Below are 21,273 nucleotides of genomic sequence, written 5' to 3' on the forward strand. Positions count from 1 at the left end.
TTCCTCTGAAAACTTGCTAATGACTCAGGCTTTGGCATTACTGGGCTGGGCGGTCTTTTTGTTTCACAGGTCCTGGGTTCACAGCTGTACTGACTTCCCAATTGGCATTCCTGCCTCCAGCCCCACCTCACTCCAGTCCAATCCCCACATCAGCTGAGAGAACCTTCCCCAAAGTGACTACAAGAGCAATTACTGGAAGACCTGGCTAAAAATTGGTTCTGGACAAGGTATGTACATATTTTCACTGACTACTACCTCCTTGCAGGGAGAAAATATCCTGCCTAAGGATTTGGTGTGGCCCAAGTTTAAGAAAAGCTTTGGTCAGCATAGCCATTGGATGTTGTGCAATGCACATGGTTGGTAGCCTGCACAGTGCCCTCTCACCTTTTGCTCTCTCCTACCAGAACCCTAACAAGATTGGGATAGCCCCCTCATACACAGCCACAGCCATCTGCTTCTGGGGCCCTCTGACCCACCCCCAGCTTTATTTTTTTTAATATTTTTATTTATTTATTCATAAGAGACACACAGAGAGAGGCACAGACAGAGGGAGAGGGAGAGGGAGAAGCAGGCTCCCTGCAGGTAGCCCAACATGGGACTCGATCCTGGGTCTCCAGGATCATGCCCTGGGCTGAAGGCGGCGCCAAACCGCTGAGCCACCGGGGCCACCCTCACCCCCAGCTTTAGAGATGTGTGTGATAGATCTGAAGAAAATTCCATTTTGCTTGTTGTTGTCTCTGTCCTAATCCATTGGTTGAGGAAAGGAATGAGATCCAAGTTTGGCCAATATAGCACAGGAGATACCTGCTGGAAACTTCAGGAGAAAGTTTCCTTGCCTTATCCCTGAGAAAGAGCTATAGTAAAAGCTGGTCCTTCTACTTCCTCAGGTTGATGTCATGTGGATATTTCATATGGATGTGATATCTGAAATCACTCTGGTCATTTCCTTTCTAGGTAGAGTGGGGATCTTAAAAGAACCTTGAAGACACCATTAAACCCCTGAGTCAATGCACCCTAGAGGTTATCCCACCAATAGACTTTGTTTTGTGAGATAATACATTTCTGTTATTTGCAACAGAAAGCTTTTTAACCAATACAGTGAGGTCAGAGACATTGATCAGGGCTCTTGTAGTTTCAAGTGATAGAAAACTCCAACTGGCTTGAGAATAAAGGGGACATGATACTGTTTGCATAATATTAAAGATGGATCTTCACATTGGCGGAGGAATCTATGCAAATTATGTGGATTTAGGAAAATATTTTTCTTAGAGTAGTTTAGATCCCATACTGACTTCAAGAATTATTATTTAGCTTTGGAATAGTGTGTGTGTGTGTGTGTGTGTGTGTGTATGTGTGTGTATGTGTGTGTGTGTGAGAGAGAGAGAGAGAGGGAGAACATGTGCATACACTCATTCATGTGTGGGAAGAATGAATAGCCTTATCCCATACTGATGGAGACACATTGATGAGCACTGTCCTTGGAGTGCCCAAGCCCTTCCTTCGCATCCTGCCCCCTGTGTTGTTCTGCCTGCTGGGGCCCTGTGTGGTTATCTTAGACTCAGATTTTGGGAGGGATACTACTGGAGAGTTACTGTATACTATGGACCATCTTGACTTTGGGTTAGTCCCATTCCTGTGATAAGGATTGAGCTTTTCCTAACTGGAAAAGTGGAGGCTCCTCTGATGAAGGACTGACAGAGGAGTTCCTGTCTCAGAGAACGGAATGGGAAGTGGTCTTCAAGGGAAGAAACATGAGGAGACCCCTCTGTGCAGGGTTGCTATTTCTTTGTTTTGGACTCTTAGAACTCATTTGGAATCCAGTTTCATGGTTGCAATTCCCTTGTTCTCTCTGGCCTTCAGAAGAGGCCATTAGGCATATAAAACCTGTGGGTGGGTTGTGGGGTGTTGAGGATGGGCTGGGGACAGACAGGTGGCCTTTTCAACAGCTCTCACGCCATGAGGCCCTGTAGAGTAGCAGCTGTATCATATGGCACATGACCAGTGAAAAGCAATTAGGAGGTCAAAAAGGAGCTGAGAGTGGTGGGCAAATTGAGATCCTTTGAGATCCATTCCTTAGTCTCCAGTAGGTCCTCCATATATTTTCCTCTCAGGCTCCAGTATCAGAATTAGAGTGGATTGAGGGTGGGCCCAAGATCTAAGAGGACACACCTCCCCACCCAGCAGCCCCTCTGCCCTCTTGAGTCCTTTCAGAGCCACCCTCCAGGAATGGGGTCCCCTATTATCCTCAGAGTCTGAGCTGGGGGCCCAGGTGCCCACAGACTGGGTTATCTGTCCTCTACAAGGAACAGTGATGACTGTTACCTCTTCCCTTGTGCTGGGAGGCTTAGGGACTTAGTGTAGCTGTTAAAGAATAAAACTATTTAAGTGGTGAGCATTACATTTTGATCCACCAGCCTATCTGTCTCCAAAACTCTCTTTTTAGACACTATCAAGCAAAGGCTGCCAAGTGTTATTTATTTTTTCCTCCAAAAGGCTGCTACAGTTCCATGGTTAAATATGATACAAGAAGCCATTTTCTTCTGTGTTGTTGGGTTCTATTCTAACTCTCCTCACTGGGGCCATCAACTTAGAAGGTCTCTGGGTACAAGAGGAGGGGGCTGCTCTTTAGCCTGGCATTTAATACTTTTTTTCATGAATTGGTCCTAATTGTCCTTTTCAGACTTAGCTCCAGCTACTCCCCAGCACGTACTCTATTTTTTAAAAACAACAAAGTTGTCTCTATTTTTAAATCCAGAGACCCAAAATATCCCCCTTCCCATTCTGTTCCTGTCACCTAAAATACCCTATGTTTCCTTCATTGCAATCTTCCCTCTACATGTCTAAAGTCTACCTTGCTTTTATTATTTTTTAAAAAATTATTTATTTAAATTTGATTTAATTAACATATAGTATGCTGTTAGTTTCAGGGATAGAAATTAGTGATTCATCACTTGCATTTAACACCCAGTGCTCAATGCCCATCACCCAGTTACCCCATCTCCCCCACCTCCCCTCCAGCAACCCTTAGTTTGTTTCCTAGAGTTCAGCATCTCCTATGGTTTGCCTCCCCATTTTCATCTTATTTTTCCTTCCCTTCTACGTTCATCTGTTTTGTTTCTTAAATTCCACATAATGAATGAAATCATGTGGTATTTGTCTTTCTCTGACTTATTTCACTTAGCATAATAGCCTCTAGTTCCATGTATGCCCTTGCAAATGACAAGATTTCATTTTTTTTTTTTTGAATGAAATCACATCTTCTTTATCCATTCATCTGTCAATGGACATCTGGGTTCTTTCCATATTTTGGCTATTGTGGTCATCACTGCTATAAACATTGGGGTGCATGTGCCCCTTCAAATCACTATGTTTGTATCCTTTGAATAAATACCTTGTAGTGCAACTGCTGGGTTGTAGCATAGCTCTATTTTTAACTTTTTGAGGAACCTCTGTACTGTTTCCAGAGTGGCTGCACCAGTTTGCATTCCCACCAACAATGGGAGACAACAATGGGAGAGTTCCCCTTTCTTTGCATCCTCACCAATATCTCTTGTTTCCTGAGTTGTTAATTTTGGCCATTCTGACCAGTGTGAGGTGATATCTCATTGTGGTTTTGATTTGTATTTCCCTGATAATGAGTAATGTTGGGCATTTTTTCATGTGTCTGTTGACCATGGGTATGTTTTCTTTAGAGAAATGTCTGTTCATATCTTCTTCCCATTTCTTGACTAGATTTTTTGTTTTTTTGAGCGTTGATCTTGATGAATTCTTGATAGATTTTGGATACTAACTAACCTTTTACCTGCTATGTCATTGCAAATATCTTCTCCCATTCTGTCGGTTGCCTTTTAGTTTTGTTAATTGTTTCCTTTGCTGTGCAAAAGCTTTTTATCTTGATGAAGTCCCAATAGTTCATTTTTGCTTTTGTTTCCTTTGCCTTTGGAGCTGGGTCTAGCAAGAATTGTGGCTGAGGTCAAAGAGATTGCTGCCTGTGTTCTCCTCTAGGATTTTGATGGATTCTTGTCTTACATGTAGGTCTTCCATCTGTATGGTGTAAGAAAATGGTCCAGTTTTATTTTTGTGCATGTGACTGTCCAATTTTCCCAACACAATTTGTTGAAGAGACTGTCGTTTTTCTGTTGGATATTCTTTCCTGCTTTGTCAAAGATTATTTGACCAAGTCTACCTGGATTTTAAAGCCCAGGACAAATACCACCTGTCCCACAAAGCGCTGCCAGAGTCGTGACTGAAGTCATCAGAGAAACCTATGTTCAAATTTCAGCTCCACTACCACTAAACAGGTGACTTCAGACAAGCAGCAGCATCTCCCTGAATTTCATTATCTTTGTCTGAAAAGCAGAGATAATAACTCTCACCTTAAAGCATTGCTAAGAGGAATGGACACAATGTAGGTAAAGTGCCTGGCATATAGCAGGTATTTACTGACAGGAGCTTCTCTCTCTGACTTGCTGGGATAGTGGTTTGCTCAGGGGAATTCTTGGTTCATAATCTGTAGGGGTTCCCTCCACACTCTGCCTTGAAGGATTATGGCCAAGTATGCCTCAGACTAGCCTGGAATACTTGTCCCTGCTCTTTTATGGGTAGAAGCCTCAGGACTCACACACTGGCCCTTCTGCTCCAGTGTGCATGGTAGAGGTGCCAGCTGTAGACTCACTCAGCTTTTCTCCACCACTCCCCTTCTCTGGGCTTTTATAGAAATGAGGTAGCTGGCCCATGGGCTGTGTAAATTCTTAGGAGGGAGTAATCTCATCCAGCTTGGGAAGGCTTCCTAGAGCTCTCCATAGTGAAGATGTATCAAATGAAGTAAACATGGTAAGCAAAGGCAGAGAAGGCTTGAGGCCTGTCTAGGAAAAGGCAGGGAGTTAAATATGGCTGGAATATTGAATATATGATGGGAAATGGTGAGAGTGAGGCTGGGCAGTTAGGGTAGTGCCAGTTTGGAGGTCTTAATTTTACCCTAGACAACGGGAGCTACTGAAGGTGTTTGTATGATGGAATGGCAGTGCCCACGATGCATTTTGGAAGAGCACTTTGGGGGCAGCATGGATATGTTAGAGGAAGCAAGACTCAATGCAAGGGGTTCATGCAACAGTCAGGATCTAGGGAAGAAGGGCCTAGAGAAACCAGATTTGAGAAAGCAAGATGAAGTGAGAGTTTCCCTCTAAGGGCATGGACTCCTTTGTGCCTGCCTTCCTCTTTGAGTTTCCCAGTTTCACAGACTCACATAGCAGCTGAGCCTCTCGTCTGGGAGCCAGGGGTGGGACTATTTCTCTTCCTCTCTATTCTGGCCTCACCTTGGTCCCAGTGATACCCTTGGTTGCTCCTTTGCTGATATTGTTAACCCTTTCTATACTGAACACAGCTTTTCTACTTTAATCTTATCTGAAGTAGCTCTAGCCTCCTAACAGTTCTCTCTGCCTCCATTCTTACCCCCACATTCTAATATCCATGCAAGCAGTCAGAGGTGTCCTGTAAAATACAAGTCAATAATGTCACTTCTGGGACTTGGGTGGCTCAACTGGTTGAGCATCCAACTCTTGATTTCAGCTCAGGTCATGATCTTGGGGTATCAAGATTGAGCCTGGTGTTGGGCTCTGCGCTGGGCATGAAGTCTGCTTAAGATTCTCTCTCTCCAAAAAAAAAAAAAAAAGATTCTCTCTCTCCCTCTCTCTCTGCCCCTCTCCCCACCTCTCTCTCTTCTAAAAAACAGAAACAAAAAACAATCACTGCTATGCCCAGAATTCCCTGGTGGCTCTTCACACAAAGTAAAAACTACATCCTTACAATGGCCCTCTCTGCTCTGACTCCCTCCTTGCCATTCTCCTGAAATCATTCACTCCTACTCACCTACCCCAGGCTTCTCACAGAACCTCTGACATGCGTGGCATTCTCCTGCCCCAGGGACTTTGCACTTGTTCTTCCTTCTGCCTGAAACACTCTTCCCTATGGGTGCCCTTGACTCTTCCTTCCCCTCATTCATGTATTTGCCCAGATACTACTTTCTCTGATCATCCTATTTAAAGTTATAACCACTCCCCTTCTTGCTTGCACTTCTGATCTGTTTCCTTGCTTTTGGTCTTTCCATACACAAGTCACATTCTAACAATTGTCTTATTTGCAGTGTTTATTTTCTGTCTCCCTCTACCACAAAGAAAGTGATCTCAAGAAGGATTTCATCTGGGCAGCCCCAGTGGCTCAGCGGTTTAGCGCCGTCTGCAGCCCAGGGTGTGATCCTGGAGACCTTGGATCAAGTCCCACGTCAGGCTCCCTGCATGAAGCCTGCTTCTCCCTCTGCCTGTGTCTCTGCCTCTCTCTCTCTCTCTCTCCTGTGTATTCTCATGAATAAATAAATAAAATATATTTAAAAAAAGAAGGATTTCATCTGTTTAGTTTTCTGCATAGCCTCCAGTGTCCAGAACAGTGCCCTCCTAGTAGGGCGCTCAACAAATTGAATGAATGAATGAATGAGAGTGAAGGCTCTCTGCTGGAGTCCTGAGAGCCACTGTGAGCTGTCCCTGGTACTGCCCTGCCCTGGCCCCTCCCTGTCCTTTAGGCAGCTCTGCTCTGGCCTCAGCTTATGTGGTCAGTCACAGTTCTGCTGGAACTGTCCCTCCTCACTCCTCAGCTACTGAGTCAGCCAGGTAGAGGGCAGAGGAGGAAGCCGCAGGACATCAAATGAAGGGTTTGAAGGCCCACGAACTCAACTCTCAAGGGCCCTCAGGAACAAGTCCAAATTCCTTGGCATGTGTTATAAGGCTCCTGCCTTGCTCTCCTACCCATCCCTGTACTACTTCCTCCTGCGGCCTTGTTCTCAGTCTCTTTCGGTTCTTTGTTTTTGAACAGTGCATTCTGTTCTATTTCTTGAACACCTGTGGCTCCAAAGTTCATGCTGTCCTCTCCCTCTGATTCCTTGTTTGGCTAACTCTCAGTCAGCCTTCAGATTTTATCTCAAAGGTTACCTTCCCTAGTAGGCCTTCCTTGATTCCCAGACAAGCTTCACACCCCCTTGGGGCTCTGACCTCCCCTTTGGCGACAGTTGTTATGCTTGTAATTATTCTTAGTTGCTTTATTCCCCGGTAGACTGTGAGGCTGTGAGGGATGGCTCCAGGTCTCTTTGGCTTCCCTCTGTTCCTTTGGAGCATGGCACACAGAAAGGGTTCCCTAAAGGCCATAGAGGGAAAGGGAAGCCAGACGAGGCAGTCCAGAAAGAACATAGGGTGTGGGATCCAAATGACCTGGGTCCCCATCCCAGCTCTGTCATATACAGTCTGTGTGACCACGGGTAAGTGACAACTCCTCTCTGAGCCTTCATTTCTCATCTCTAAAACAGAGATAATACAGCTGCATCATAGCTGTTGGAGCAACAACATGTGATGCTGAGCAAATACTTGGTACTTAGAAGGTACTGACTATATGGCATCTACACTGGTGATGAAATTATGAAACTCTTGTAATAATCTCTCACTTTTCAGCTTCTGTGGTAAGTACTCCCAAGCCAACTGTCTTATTTCATTTTTAGAATAGTTTGTGGAGGAGGGATACTGAAAGTGGAGAGGGTAAGCCACTTGCTCAGGGTCACCCAGCATCCTAGGACTGGGCTGAGATTGGGCCAGGCAGCAAGACTCTGGAGCCCCAACACTCTATGCTTTGTATTTTGGTTACTTGGATACACATCTTCCAGATTGTCAAGGGCAAACATTGTGTCCAATTTACTATGAAATCCTTAATTCACAGTGCAATGTGACAGAGAGCACGTAGTTAGTGACTATTTGTTGAGTAAGTAAGCACATGAGTTTTCCATGACTCTCTCTATTCACCCAGCTCTCTCTGGCTGCTCAAGTCAGAGCAGGACCCCTGGACTATCTCCCAATGGTCCTTTGGGCAGGGCCAAAGCAGGCTCCAGAGAGGCAGTGTGCCCTTTGAGGAAGTGGCCATGGACATCACTGGAGCATGTCCCTGGCTCCGCTGAGAGACAAGTCAAGTGTCCCCTGGAGCCCTGACCACCCCTCTTTCTCAGTACCTGCTTGGGTATCCACTCACCTGTGATGTCTAGGTCAGGAGAAGTGCTGGAGAGAGTGTTGTATGCAGCCAAGCACCCTAGGATCCCCATGCTTGGCTTCACCCAGGGGTTCTGGGGCTTGGATGCCATCTCTGAGTTCTGGGGCAGCTAGGACAGCCTCCTGAGAGACATTTCAGGCTTGGATCCTTCAGGCACATGAAGTACTGGTCCAAAGACTCTTCTCCTGGTCACTCTCTGGTGGAATTTGATTTACTGGAGACTCTGAAGTGAGAACCTAGAGTGTTTTTCTCATTTTGTTAATTGTGAGTACTCCCTGCCTTATGTCTATTTCCTTTTGAATCTAAGGCACATAGAACAATGAGAAAAACCCAAAGGAAAGAGTTGGAGAACCTGGATTTTGTCTCAACTTTGGTTCCCACTGTGTGTATCCTGGGAAAGGTGCTTCCCCTTGCTGGAACTTAGCTTCTGAGGTTGAGACATACGTTACTGGTAAGAAAATTCAAAGATACCCCTTCCTTCCCAACCACAGATAAGCAGGCAGCTAATGAGAATATAAGGACCACTGAATTCTGAATCAGGAGACTTCTGTGACCTTTGGCAAGTGGCCTAACCTTATGGAGACTTGGTTTTCCCATCCATAAAATGAGGATAGCATATACTTTCCAGCCTACCTCCTAGGTGGTTGGGGGCTCTGGAGATTGTCATAAATGTCGAAGTGCCTACTAAGTATGAGGGAAGTGACAGTGATCCCAGCTTTAAGTATCTACACTTAAAATCATTAAATCAATTAATATTTCTCAAGCACCTACCACATTCACAGCAATTTGCTGAATGCTAAGACACATCAAGGGTTTAGAACTTGAGGCTTCTGAGCCTTTTGCTTTCTAAAAATCCCAAATATAATAATCCTTAGATATCATTGCTGTAATCACCCAGAAAAAGTTTCCAGAGGGCTAAAGAAAGTCAGAGAACATGTGGAGGCGATGTCAAACAAGGCAGAGGGGCAAAGTCAGCCATTACAAAGGGCCCACTGGATGCTTGGTACTATGTATGTGTGATGTCCTTCAGTCTTCAAGACCATTTCCAAAAGACAGGTGGGCAGTAGCATAGTCCACAGGGAAGGAGACTAAAGTATGGGAAGCTGGATATGGATCCAGACCCTGCAGGTTCCCTAGCTCTGATGTTTTTTGATGGATTGACTGACTTGTTCACCCCTGTTTTCTTTTACTCCACGAATGCTTGTGCTGATGTTTGAACAGAGGGATTTGACTTTTGTCTGAGCCTCACTCTTTTGCTTCCTCCTCACTCGACTCCTCAAGCTGACTGGGTCTTTCCTGTCTCACAAGGAGATACGTCAGAGATCAGCCTGGGTGCAGGCTCCAGGAGTCTGGTCAGCATCAGGAAGTGAAGGGAAGGAGCCTGCCAAGGAAAGGGGGTTGTCAAGGGTGGGCTTTGACCCCACCCTCAATAATATCGCTTTATGTTTCTCAAGATCCTTGCTAATGTGATCAGGGAATTTGTACTGCTGAATGAAGCTTCTGTTTAGAAATGAGAAGATTTTTGTGGTGAAGAAAATGCTGGGTGTCATTATGGTAGAGTCCTTGCCCATAAGGGGTAGGGCATGTAGTGGGAAGTGCATAAGACTGGAGTTCAGTCCCAGTTTGATAGCCTACTAACCATATGACCTTGGACAAGTTACTTTGTCTCTTGGAACCTCATTGTCTCATCTGTGGAGGGACCGGTGTACGGGTGGTTATGTAATTTTACATATAAAGACTTGGATTAGCTGGTGCAGAGAAAAGGCTCCATAAATGTTGGCTGTTATCTGTAAGTGGAATGAGAATTCCATGTGGCTACTGTCACGTGAGGCAAGAGATAATTACAATTTACACTGTCCAAACTTCAACTCTACTTTGGGGTCAAAAGTTGACAATAATCTCTGGTGATTTAGTAGAAGATTTATTTTTTGGGTAGCAAGTTACTCATTCATATTCCTTCCATGCTATAAGGGCCTAGAGATGTCATGAAGCTATAGGATCATAAATTCTAAAGATAATGATGATAATACTACTACTACTGAGCAGTCATCGAGCACTTATTTATGCCAGGCACTGCACTAGGCATCACATGTACATTTTCTCATTTAACTGCATCATCCTCATTAAATAGGTATTAGCATTATTCCCATTTTCAGGTGAGGAAGCCAAGGAACAGAAAATAAGCAACTTACTGTGTTGTCTCAGCAGCAAACAGAGTCAAACAGGCTAGTTCAAACAGACTCAATGAAAAGACTACTTATAGGGGAGTAACAGCATTAAGGGGATACACCAGAGATGTTGAGAAACCCAGAGCTAGCCACAGTGGCAAGGGTCAAAGAGAGGGTATGGAGTCACCAGTGTCCAGGGAGGGCTGGGGCTGCAGGGGAGGATTGCCCCACAGGAGCCATAGTCTTGAAGAGCTGCAGCTATTACCCAACAGTAGGTGCCCAAACATGGGCGCACAGTGGGACTACACTGTGGTCACTCTCTCCTCTCATCCTCTATCTCAGGCCGATGCGTCCTATGGCCAAACCCACCTGGAAGCCAGCAGCACGGGAACCTGAGAAATGTGGTCTACAGGGTCAGCATCTCAGGACAGAGAGCAGGATAGAAAAGGACTGGGACAGGATCGAGGGATAGGAATGGTGCATGTGAAAAACAGCACATTTGCCTGAAGACTCTTTGTTAATAAGATGCAAAGCTTGGTCTAAATGCTTAACAGGACCTGGCAGGTCACATGAGGACAAGAGGGGACTATAGTGATCATGTCACTCTGCCCCATCGTGAGAGGCCCTCTACTGTTCAATTCCAGCTCCTTGTTGCCATCTGGGAGGTAGACCCAGTGTTGCCAAAGCTTCTTATTTTTAAGAGAAGCTGAAAATGTGGATTTCAATATAATGCCTTTCATTCTTAACTATTGGCAAATAATTCTAGCTTAAAATCGTACTAATAAGTGGACAAAGGAACTGTGGTCCATCCATACAATGGAATATTACCCATCAGTAAAAAGACATACACTATCAAGTCATGACAAGACATGAGGGAAATAAGTTCATATTGCTGACCGAAAGAAGCCAGTCTGAGAAGGCTACATACTGTAGGATTCCAAGCATATAGTATTCTAGAAAATTTTATAGACAATGAAAAGACCAGTGGTTGCCAGGGGTTTGGGAGAAGAGGAGAGTATGAATAGATGAAACACAGGAGATTTTTTTTAGGGCAATGAAATTATTCCTATGCTACTATAATGGTGAATATGCAAGTGACATTATGCATTTATCACAACCCGTGGAATTGACCAACACAAAGACTGAGCCCTAATATAAATTATGGGCTTTAATTCATAATAATAGGAATATGTTAGTTCATTAGTTGCAACAAAAGTACCTTATTAACACACCATGTTAATCGTAGAAAAAGCTATCAATGTGGAGGTAGGGAGAAGAGGCATATGGGACTCAATTCCACTCAATTTTCTGTAAACCTAAAACTGCTTTAAAAGTGAGGGCTGTTGGGGATCCCTGGTTGGCTCAGTGGTTTAGCACCTGCCTTCAGCCTAGGGCATGATCCTGGAGTCTCAGGATCGAGTCCCACATCAGGCTCCTGCATGGAGCCTGCTTCTCCCTCTGCCTGTGTCTCTGCCTGTCTCTCTCTGTCTCTCATGAATAAATATAAACAACAACAACAACAACAAAGTGAGGGCTGTTTAAAAAAATACTGAAAGTGCCTTGTGGGCCAAATACAACACGTCCACTGCATCTGGCTACTAGTTTGTGACTTCTCACCTAATCCAACACACTCATCTTTACAGATAGGAAAACTAAAGACTAGGAGAGGGGAGTGGCCCTGCCTGTCTACAAAACAAAGTGAGAATGAAGCTTCTCATCTCAAGATGCTGGGGATCTTCCCAACAAAGGGAGAACACCCCATCCCGCCTCCAGAGGTCTGCTTCTTCTCTTGGAAGAAGAGGCTCTGTCTAGGCTAGCTGAGCTGAAATGCCCCAGCAGGTAATGAGAGCCTCCAAGAGCCCAGATGCTCTTAGCGTCCATGTTTATTTAGCCAGAGACTAGGCTCCCTCCCAGCTTGGCCTGGATCAGACTCACTGAATTGGATGCAGAAAGGAGTGGATGCTTGTGACCCTTGTATGTGCCTTAGAGCAGGACAAGACTCAGAAGACAGGAGCTGCCATCTACAGGGCCCAAGTCTGGAGCTCAGGGACCATGATGATGTTATGATAACATCAGACAGTTGAGGAGGATTAGATGATTTTTCAGCCCCTTTATATATTCTTTTCTAATTCTTTTCTTCCCATCAGGGGTACAAAGCAGGTAGGATAGAGGTCATAATTCTGGTTTTATGGATGAGTAAACAGATGAAAGAGAGGTTAAGTGAGTGCCTTACATTGACATAGTCAGTGAGTGGCAGAGCTGGCATTTGAATCCAGACCTTCTTTTAAATATTAAGAATTACCTTTGCCTAGAGACAAAAAGAACTGTTCATAAACACTACTTCATATGGTAAATGTGTTTCTTATGGAAGGAGAAGTTAGTTTTCTGGAACTACATGTATATGAGAGTTTAACAAATAATTAAAAGTCATAGATGATGGGAGCCAGGTTTCTCACTTTGGAGAGGAAGCCACACATGAATATACGGAAGACTAGATTGAACCCTGTTGGGAATAGACTAGAGTTGGAGGTATCAGTATGGATTTATGTCTATTTTAATATATATACAAGATGGATAGAAAGACAAATATAGCTTTGCATGTACTTATGAGTTAGTAATTTCCTTGCTCTGTCTGCTGAGGGAGCAGTGACACCCCAGTAGCCATGAGCACACTCAGAGTCTAGATCTTGGTTACCAGATGCCATTCTCCAATAAAAGGAGCCAAGTTCCCCTGGAGAAATGGCCAGTTCTAGTACTGAGTCAGGGAAAATACAAGATGATCCTAAAGCCTAAGGTAGTGCCAGAAAGTAAGGAAATATTAAAAAAAAAAAAGACCAGACATATCAAAAGGACATGAGTCAACCCAAAATAGCCTCCAGTGGCTAAAGTAAATACACATAATATGGATTATAACTAAAAAAGATACAAAAATAAATATCCATGAGTCCATATAGGCAGAAAGCAAGCAAGCCATCCAGCAAGCAAGCAAGCAAGTCAACCAAATCTTCTTTTTAAAATAGCTCCAAATAATAAATATAGAAGGAATGAGGGAAATAGAAAATCACCTTTAGAACCCCACAATAATAATTGCAAGATCCACTGATGATAAAATTGGTGGGCACAACCTTAAGGAGAAACAGGATATTTGTACAGCCTCAAGGGGACCTCTCCCCAAATGTAGTTTCGACACAGGTCCACAAAATCTTTGATATTTCTCCCTTGGGAGGAGAGACTGAATTCCTGAGCCATTGAACTTTGAGTGTAGTGTAAGCTGAACTTGGTCACCTTCTTTTCTGAGCAGAGTATGGAAAGAGGAAAGTAGTAATGTATAGTGCAGAATCCTGACAGGCACTACCTTACCAACTGATCAAATTAACCTCACGAGTAATGACATTGTTTATGTCATACCTCTGTTATGATGCAAGGAGGAGAGAACTTCACCTGTATGACAATCTTCTGAAAATGCATTAGCTCTGTCATGTCATGAGAAAACATCAGACAAACCCAAGCTGAGGATATTCTACAAAATATCTGAGCAGTGCTCTCCAAAAATGTCAAGATAATGAAAAGAAAAAAAAAAGGAGACTGAAAAACTGTCACATATTGGAGGTGCGTAAGGAGGCATGGTGCCTGAATATAATGTGTGACCAATTCCAATTGGATTTTGGAACCAAAAAGAAGGACCTAAGTGGAAAAATTGGCAAAATTTCAGTGAAGTCTATAGTTTAATGAACAGTTAATTTCTTAGCTTTGATAATTGTACAATAGTTACATAAGATGTTAATATCAGGAGAAGTTGGATGAAAGGCACATGGGAACCCTCTGTTCTTTCTTGTGAAGTTCTTCTGTAAAAAGTTTTCCAAAATAAAAAAAGTTATAAAACAGAATAAGATAAATATAAATAAAATATATTTGTTGTACAAAGATGTTATACAAAGGAAATCTCAAAACCAATGAGAGCTCACCCCTACTGTATAGTTTTAACATATTAACTGTCAAAATTAAGCCACTTCAGGTCTCAGATCTGATTTACTTGACATTATTCCATATTGATCCTTCTAACAGCCAGGAAGATGAAGTCAGATACTTACTGTGACGCCCATTGTACTGAGATACAGATAATAGAACCGAGACACAGATAATAGTACCCACCTTCTCATTGAATATATGGGAGAACTCTGGCCCAGAGAAAGGGTAGGTTTTGCCCCTGGTCTTATAGGTTAGGGGGCCAGACAGGACTAGAGCTTCTATCTGCACATCCTTAAAACTATCTTGGCTGCTATTTCAGGGCATCTGCAGACAAAGCTTAGATTTGGACTATTTGGGAAGGCAAAGAAAAGCAAAGGAGAATAATTCTCATCTTGCCCCCACCCCCTTCTCACCTTTGAGTTAAGCAATAAAGCTGAAAAGATCCTTCAACAAACAAATCCTTTCTCATTATAGAATCCACAGGCACATCAGCTCTTAGGAAACCTGAAAGGCAAGCTCCTTAGGAAGGAGGTCTGTTCGTACATGCCTGCCCATGTGCCCTCTTCCCTGTTCACTCTCAAGGAGGCAGAATGTCTGCTGTGGGAGCAACAGCTCACTGGACACTCAGGTTCCCTAGACCCCCACAGCCGGGCAGTTGGGGCTGATGGGAGCAGTAGGCTTCTAGGAAGGCACACTGGCCAAGGCACAGTCTACACTTACCTATTCCAGAGTTGAATTTCGTCAGTGTTGGAAAATGCTCTGAAGTGTTCATTGCTGATGGGAAAAGGCATTTATGGGGGCAGGCCCATGTGGGCAAACAAATGAATATTGTCCCCATGCTAGAGGATGAGTCCTTTTTTCTTCAACAAATAAACAAACAAAGCGAAGCCTCATTGTCCCTTTCAAGCTGTGAGAAAACTGGATTCGTAGGAAATGGTTTTGCTCCTGAAATTGGGGCCAGGAACTTTGGGCAAGGTTTTGGGTACACGAAGAGGTGGGATTGCCTTCATGAAGGAAAATATTTGGTTATGTTGTAGAAAGGCAGAGAAAAGACCCCACTCAGGCCATCTTATCTGAGAGATGGAGAATGCTTTCTCCATTTGCATAAACAAAATATTAAAGTTTTTTGTTTGAGAAGCCTATACCTCAGAGGAAAGGAATGCAATCATTCCGGTAATTAACAATTTCCCCCACAACTGTGGTTTACATCATGCGGGATCTTCTCATTTTCATCCTCTTGGGTCCCAGAAAATAATGTTTCTTCTTCAGGGCCCCATGGTGGAGAGATGGTATTGACAAAAAGACTTTGCATACTTATGATGTCGGAGGCCAAAGTTTCAACTCCTAGCTGATCAGCTTTTAAGATAAAGAAATACGGTATAATTCAGTGAAAGATTCTGTTACTGTCACAACAATCTGGGCTTGAATCCTGTTCCTTCTTGGTAGCTGTGTGACTGATCTCCATAGCATTGGCTAACCTCTCAGTATCTTTGTTTTTTTCCTCTTTAAATTGGCATAATAACTCCTCCTTAATGGCACTGGTGGGGAACCCCTCCCATCTCCCACCCCAAAACCAGAGAGTTCCATCATATAGGAGCCACTCAGAAGACATTCTTTGTGAATATCTCTTGACTATCTTCTCTCTAATTTACTCTTAAGTAGTCTTGTTTTCCAGGGATATGTGTTTATCGATGATTCCCTTTTATTTCCCTCAAATAAGCAAGAACTTATCTTTGCCTGTTCATATATATATATATATATATATATATATATATATATATATATATATAAAACTGCCATATGGAGCTATGGAATTTAATTTTAATAATAGCTTTCAAAACATAAAAGATTAACCACAGCACCAGATTAACCACAACTTTCTACTCTGAGCAGAAGCCAATCACAGTATAACCATCTCTACCTCTTCTTTGTAGGAATCACAACCATTGGGGGTCCCTGGGTGGCGCAGCGGTTTAGCGCCTGCCTTTGGCCCAGGGCGCAATCCTGGAGACCCAGGATCGAATCCCACATCGGGCTCCCGGTGCATGGAGCCTGCTTCTCCCTCTGCCTTTGTCTCTGCCTCTCTCTCTTTCTCTCTGTGACTATCATAAATAAATAAATTTTAAAAAAAATTAAAAAAAAAAAAAAAGGAATCACAACCATTTTAAGTTGCTAATTAATTGTGACATGAATTGTTCAATGATGACTTGTCTTCCTGGAATGTAAGCTTTATGCAGGTAGGGTTAGAAGGGACAGTGTCTGTCATCTTTATTGCCATATCACTCATACAAGGTAGGGGTTAGCACGTGTATGTACACGTGTGTGTATGTGAGATCCAATAAGTATTTGCATGAACAAATGAATTAATGAATAATAAACTTTGGAACAAAACCAATCAACAAAAGGAAGATATATTGGAAGGAAAATATTTCACACAATATTATGGAAGATGACACAGTGCACTGGCTTTTACTTAAGTTTTGACTGAATTGCTTATGACAGTTTAGCTATAAACCATGAGCGATGACTACAGGCATATCACTAAAATTGATGGCTTCAAATCCCAAGTCTGTCACTTCCTAGCTGTGTGGCTTTAGACAACTAAATCCTTTTATACCTCTGGGCTTTCATTTTTCCAGCCATAAAATGAAAAATAATATTTATCTCAGGGTTTTGCTGTGAGCATTACAGGTAATGTAAATGATGCTTTCACAAAGTGCCTGCCACGTAGGACCTGTTTGGTAAAGACAGCACTTTTGAGAGGTAGTATAGTATAGTGGTTAAGAACATAGCTTTTGGGGTTATAGTGCCTGGGTTCAAATCCTGATTGTGTTATTTACTAGTTGTGTGACTACACAAGCTACCTATGTATTTGTGACACTTTTCTTCTCATCTGCAATATGGAGATGATGATGATACCTATCCTTATGGTCACTGTAAGATTTAAATAAATTAATATAGATAAAATGCTTAGAGCAGTGTTTGGGTTTTGACTGTGTGTACACACACACATATGTATGTTAAACATAAGTGTTGCTGTTATTCTTTGATAGCAAATGTTTATCCTTTGAAGAATTAGTCATTTTCAGAAGCAGTGTTTGGTTAAAAAAAAAGTTTTCTTTATTTATTCATTTAGTCACATTGCTGTTATTCTTTGATAGCAAATGTTTATCCTTTGAAGAATTAGTCATTTTCAGAACCAGTTTTTGGTTAAAAAAAAAAAGTTTTCTTTATTTATTCATTTAGTCACATTTCTTTAGCCCTAAATGTCAGTAGCCAGGAAATCAAGCATGATTTGGACACTACCTTTGCTCTTGAGGAGTCTCTGGCCAGATTGAGGGCATAGCTAAGTACAACGGCAGTTACAAGAAAGGACAGAAAAAGCCTTGGAGCAGGAGGCAGGAGGGTTGAATTCTATTTCCACTCTGCTTTGAACTTGCTGTGTGGCTTTGGACAAGTCCAGTTCCCTCTGGCCCTTTGTCCCTTTGTGTTGGAGGAGTTAATTTTTTTTTTTCTTCTTCAAGATTTTATTTATTTGAGAGAGAGCACAAGCAGGGAGAGTGGGAGAGGAAGAAGCTGAGCAGGGAGCCTGATGTGGGACTCAATCCCAGGACCCTGGAGTCATGACTTGAGCCGAAGGCAGATGCTTCACCCACTGAGCTACCCAGGTGCCCTAACAATCTAATTTATTTTTATTTATTTATTTATTTATTTATTTATTTATTTATTTATTTATTTATTTTATTGGAGTTCAATTTGCCAACATATAGCATATCACCCAGTGCTCATCCCGTCAAGTGCCCCCCTCAGTGCCCGTCACCCAGTCACCCCATCCCTGCGCCCACCTCCCTTTCTACCACCCCTTGTTCGTTTCCCAGAGTTAGGAGTCTCTCATGATCTGTCACCCTCACTGATATTTCCCACTCATTTTCTCTCCTTTCCCCTTTAATCCCTTTCACTATTTTTTATATTCCCCAAATGAATGAGACCATATAATGATTGTCCTTCTCCGATTGACTTACTTCACTCAGCATAATACCCTCCAGTTCCATCCACGTTGAAGCAAATGGTGGGTATTCGTCATTCCTAATGGCTAATATTCCATCATATACATAGACCACATCTTCTTTATCCATTCATCTTTTGATGGGCATCGAGGCTCCTTCCACAGTTTGGCTGTTGTGGACATGGCTGCTATAAACATTGAGGTGCAGGTGTCCCGGTGTTTCACTGCATCTGTATCTTTAGGGTAAATCCCCAGCAGTGCAATTGCTGAGTCGTAGGGTAGTTCTATTTTTTAACTCTTTGAGGAACCTCCACACAGTTTTCCAGAGTGGCTGCACCATTGCACATTCCTACCAACAGTGCAAGAGGGTTCCCCTTTCTAAATTTGATGTGCTCTGTGGAAGCCTCCTGCTTTGTGGTCTCCAGATCTTAGGGAGTTTTTTTTCCCCCCAACAATATGGTGCTACTTCTAGCACTATCCTTTGAAACCTGTGCGGCCTCTACAGGAAGGTGTGTGAATTCCACCTTCTGAGAGGTTTCCAGACTACCACCCCCACTAGCCAGCCTTAAGTAAAGGCCTTTCTTGGCCCTGAGGAAGGAGTCAGAAATCTGCTCCCTGCCTCCTTGGCTGTTCAAAGAGCGCTTGCCACCATCTGGGCCTCAGAATCCCATGTGTACAGTAAAGAGGCTCTGCTCAGAGGTCTCCAGGGTTCCCTCAGCAGCTCCATCCCATGCTGTCAGGTTGTTAGGACAATAGGAGGGGATATTTTCTAGCCCAGCATTTTATAAACTGTTTAGGGAAACTTTACATTTTGTGAGATATTAATAGCATTCAGTAGAACAAAAGGTGGTGGTGAAAAGGGGGTTGTTCTGGACTTCAGTATTTAGTTAAATTTAAATAAGAATCCTCAGGATGTTTAACATGTTAATTATACCTTGAATTTCCTCAAATAAAAATGCAGTAGACAGGTAAAAGTAGGCTCACAAAGTGGCTGAGAGCACCAGCTAGGTATTGAATCCTAGTTCTGCTACTTCCTAGCTGTGTGACCATGGAGAAGTTCACTAGCTTCTTTGACCTGCAGCTTTAGCACTGTTATGGGGCTGAAATGCAGCATTTCATGCAAAGTGCTGTGCCTGAAATACAAACACTCAGTACATGCGAGATCATTATAATATTGTCCATGTGGCTCTTTTGTGGAGGATTAGTTATAAGCATCTCTTAGGGTGCTGTTATTCCATGAGCACAGTGTGGGAAAATACTGATTGTTCTGCTTGTTTTGAGCACTATGCTGATTCGTCACCGTGACATTGGAAGATTCCTGTGAACACCTGCCCACCTCTTTATCCACTTGTGCTGATCACAGTGTCTTGGGGCATGATGGACATAGAGCTTGGACACTGAGCACAGTGGTCTGAAAACTCAGATGAGCCCAGAGAAGGGTGAGTAGGCTGGTGTGGTGGCAGCAGGGGCATCTGAGAGGTAATTGTAAAGGATGGTGCTGGAGAGGTGGGCTTGGGGAATGTTGTAGGAGGCCCCAAGGCCAGGATAAAGAATTGAGGCTTTACCCTGTGGTGACAGGGGATTGTGCTGGAGGTCTTTGGGCATGGGTGCTTGCTCCACAGTCACAGAGGTACTGCATCCTGCTCTGCGTTGTCTCACTTTCTCTGCCCTGGGCCTCCAGGGCACTTCTTGGAGGGCAACAGCATGAGCGGCTGAACCAGGAGGCAAGAGACACAGATAAGAGCATTGGCCTCCTCTCAGCCCTGGGTTCCCAGGACACAGCATTTTGCCTCTCCATGTCTCAACTTACACTTTTGTGAAATGGGAAGAATCACCATTCCTGAGCAGCCTAACCCACAGAGCTATAGTAAGGGTTCAGTGAAATAAAATATTTCAACAAGCACCTTTGGTTGAGATCCCATTACATACCAGGCCCTGTGTTCAGGCTGGAAGAAGACAGAGAAGAACAATATTGATCTCTGCTCTGGAAAAGCTCACAATGTGCTGGCTACTATAAGTGGTATAGTCAAGTCAAACCCATGAAAGGGCCCTTCATCCATTGTGGAGGCTGGGAAGTTAACGAGAGGAGGGAGGCATTCAGGAAGGTTCTCCAGAGGGGGTGATGGCTCAGCTGAGTCCAGGTATCTGTGATAGTCAATGGATGAAGAAAGAAGAAGTTAAGGCTCCAGGGAGAGGAACAAAGGTATGAAAAAAGATATGGAGGAATGAAATGCCATGGTCTACATGGGCAAATAAGTAGCAAGTGGTATTATCAGGGCACTACATTTGAGCTATGGAAAAAGACTTAATGGACACTACTGGCAGGAGCAATGCTTCCATTTAAACAGTGAATATAGGGGATCCCTGGGTGGCTCAGCAGGTTGGCGCCTGCCTTTGGCCCAGGGCGCGGTCCTGGAGTCCCGGGATCAAGTCCCACGTCGGGCTCCTGGCATGGAGCCTGCTTTTCCCTCTGCTTGTGTCTCTGCCTCTCTCTCTCTCTCTATGTCTATCGTGAATAAATAAATAAAAAATCTTTTAAAAAATAAACGGTGAATATAGTCTAAAGCTAAAGAAGCACAGCTCTAGCTGGAGAATTTGGGGAATTAGCTAGTATAAAGCTTTGTTTGTGCCGCCTGAAATTGTCCCATTGTCCCATGGGTCTCTATCCAGGTTATATCAGTGATGTTGGGCAGACTACAGGCCTTGAATGCCAGGCTGAGGGGTTTGCTCTGTAGCCTGCAGTCTAATGGAAGAATTAGCCATAAAAGCCAGGGGATTTAGAATGGAATCCTTGGCATTCTTTGCATGTGCAGGGCTGGCTAGGCAAGGAGGCTCCCAGAAGAAAAATAGAGAGACCTTTGCCCTCCACCTGCACTTAGGCAAAAAGTAGAATTAGGGTAAGGTTGGCTGAGTGATCTGGCTATTGTGCCCGCCCTTTAGGCTTCAGCATCCAATCTCCCATAGTGCAGGGGGCTTAAGGCATGCCGCTCAGGAGGCTAGATGGTAAGCCCTAGCCGCTGCCCAGGCTTTGGGGAGCTATTGCACGCAAAT

General features: G+C 43.6%; 1 long non-coding RNA gene across 4 annotated transcripts in view; it reads left to right on the plus strand.

Annotated features, from left to right (window-relative positions):
* LOC112930864 (uncharacterized) overlaps positions 1-21,273 on the plus strand; it is a 69,180-nt gene that overhangs the window by 34,356 nt on the left and 13,551 nt on the right. For 2 of the 4 annotated variants that reach the window (XR_011995487.1, XR_011995485.1), the window contains exon 2: positions 70-227. This is a non-coding gene — a long non-coding RNA (uncharacterized lncRNA). Of the gene's footprint in view, positions 1-69; positions 228-7,351; positions 7,502-8,386; positions 8,531-17,740; positions 19,662-21,273 lie in introns of all 4 variants that reach the window. The other 2 variants (XR_011995486.1, XR_011995488.1) reach the window with 2 other exon arrangements.

This window comes from Vulpes vulpes, chromosome 12, assembly GCF_048418805.1.
Source record: "Vulpes vulpes isolate BD-2025 chromosome 12, VulVul3, whole genome shotgun sequence".
Taxonomy (NCBI): Eukaryota; Metazoa; Chordata; class Mammalia; order Carnivora; family Canidae; genus Vulpes; species Vulpes vulpes.